This window comes from Lycium barbarum, chromosome 8, assembly GCF_019175385.1.
Source record: "Lycium barbarum isolate Lr01 chromosome 8, ASM1917538v2, whole genome shotgun sequence".
In the NCBI taxonomy this organism is placed as follows: Eukaryota; Viridiplantae; Streptophyta; class Magnoliopsida; order Solanales; family Solanaceae; genus Lycium; species Lycium barbarum.
This window is the reverse complement of record NC_083344.1, coordinates 130,342,542-130,344,719: the sequence shown is the minus strand read 5'-3', so window position 1 is coordinate 130,344,719 and position 2,178 is coordinate 130,342,542.

Genomic DNA, 2,178 nt, shown 5'->3' with positions numbered 1-2,178 from the left:
AGTAACCTCCGATTATATTATGGAATAGCCATGGGCGCCGTGTCCCACCTTGAAGGAACTAGTATTATAAGGCGAGACTATCAATGAAGAGTGTCATCAGGAGAAAACATAGAACAGGATCATAAGGCATCGTTTCATATACTTGGAACCTTTAAAGTAGTCATTATCCGTAATAGAGTTGAGATATCAAGAAATAGTTTAACATTCTCTTATTGTCATATTCATGGTAGGAACATATCGTCAACATATCTATCGTAGACATTTGCTCATATTTGACTTCATCATGGTAATTATAAGATCATATTCATCATCTAAGTCATAAAAGCTTTCAATCTCTTAAAACTTGGTTTTTGGAAAATATGGACATTTTGAAAGAAAACCAATTATGAACTATTAGGAAAAGACTTATACCGTGGAGTCATGGACTTGTAGCTTTTGCAAGTAAAGAAGATATAAAAACATTTGAGACATTACGACTTGGGGATCATGCCTTTGGAAGAAAAGGGACGAGCCTTACATACCTGTGCCGCGCCTTACTAGCTACGCTTATTCGTCCAACTTGTTAGTTTACATGCAAGAAGATTGACATTATCGTTAGATTCATTGACATATACTTGTCTTAACCTTTCAAGTACATTCACTTATGGTCTGCCGAAATTTCGGCAGTACCTCCCCTGTAAATACACCATCCCCAAGATTCCAACTCGGCCAATTTTAAATCAACAACAATTCGGGAATTCAACCCGGCCAAACTATCAACAATACTAGCAAATATTCTAGCAACACTTCAACATCCAATTCAATTCAATTCAATTCAATAACTTTCAAAACAATTTAATCAACATACTACTCCATCCAACACCTCCCAAATTTAACAAAACCAATGACAACCCATTTCCTCCTCCCAAATTTAATCACAACAACTCAATTTACAATCTTCCAAACTCAACAAGAACAATGACAACACATTTCTTTCTTCCAAATTTATTAACTACATCAACCTTCCACATGTTAACACCATTAACCACAATAATTCAAGAACTATATGAAAATTACATTATCTTCTCCAATAACCTACAAACGATTCCGACTTCAATTTTCATCATAGAATCCACACAACAACAACAATCAAATTACTAAATAAAATTAATTCATTTGTTCTACACCATGGAACCATATTCGGCCAACACTCAACCATACCAAATTTCATGACTTTCATCCATTCCACACTCTACAACATGTACAAATCACCCATAACATATGAAAGAAGGGGTTAATCCTTACCTTATTTCTTTGCCTCCTCTTATTCGGCTAGGGTTGGATGTTGCTTGAATAAGTATTTTACTTGTTCCAACAACCACTCCACGTTAGCAAGGACGTTCCAATTGCTTGGAATACATGAAGAGAATATTTTTTTGTGATGAACTTTCCATGGCATAGGTTCGGCCAAGCCATGGCCGAACCCCTCTCTCTTTTCTTTTCTCTTCTTCAAGTCTTTCCTAAGCATGGAAAGATGAATACTTTGTCTTGCTTCACAAGTTCTCATATATATATATATAAGGTCCCTTCCAATTATAAAGTAGACACATGGCCCCCTTTCTATATTTTTCTAGAGATTTCCTCCCTTTTCTTTTGAATTTCCGAACATGGTCAAAGAAGACCAATTTATCTTCTTAAGCAAGCTTTGGTCCATATATTTATATAATTTACAATTAGCCCTCCTAAATTAAAAATTGTGGACATATTTTTATGCCTCACGGCCAACATGAATTTTCATGAACTTTCAAGACTTTTGTGAAATTCGCATTTTACCCTTAGCCTTCCACAATATTACCATGAACTCCCTTTGTGAATTTCCTTTTTACCCTTAACCTTTCTCAATATTTCCATACAATAATATTCATAAATAACATTCATAACCAACTTGTACATTAAAATACATTTGGAAGATAGTCATTTCCTTAACTTACCACGACCACCTTGAAATATCCAAACGTATAAAATACGGGATATAACATGAAGGGTCTTCTGTACAAGCTGAGGGAGTTGATGGTGTTCAGGTCGCAGCTATGGCGCAGCAAATTGCTGAACTTAATAGGAAATTAGCTGAGACTGAGACAAAAAGAGTTGAGGAAAATAACTCCATGAAAGCAAACCTTGAATTTCTCGTGGCACAAG